This window comes from Penaeus monodon, chromosome 32 (assembly GCF_015228065.2).
Source record: "Penaeus monodon isolate SGIC_2016 chromosome 32, NSTDA_Pmon_1, whole genome shotgun sequence".
Taxonomy (NCBI): domain Eukaryota; kingdom Metazoa; phylum Arthropoda; class Malacostraca; order Decapoda; family Penaeidae; genus Penaeus; species Penaeus monodon.
The window spans coordinates 12,961,266-12,961,519 of NC_051417.1; the positions used below are offsets into that span (position 1 = coordinate 12,961,266).

At 46.1% G+C, this 254-nt stretch overlaps 1 protein-coding gene across 1 annotated transcript in view; it reads left to right on the forward strand.

Moving 5' to 3' along the window:
• Window positions 1-254, forward strand: part of LOC119593504 — a gene marked incomplete in the record, with an annotated part of 62,412 nt that overhangs the window by 55,631 nt on the left and 6,527 nt on the right.

A 254-nucleotide genomic window follows, 5' to 3' on the forward strand; every position in this document is an offset into this window, starting at 1 on the left:
AGTGGCCTCTCGCAAAAATACGATAATATAAACCCACCTCTTCACCACACGCCAGGGGGCCCGAGACGCATGCGATGGTGCACACTATTTACCCACGTCCTCCTCAGGCAAGGGGGGTTTAGCCTGGCCAAACACTCATGCTGGAAATGAATATATGTGGGTAAATATGCTCTCTCACTGATCGGATCTTGGAACGTGTGAGAAGGTCTTGTTGAGATCGTCGAATTTCAACATTTAGATTTTTTTTTTAGATT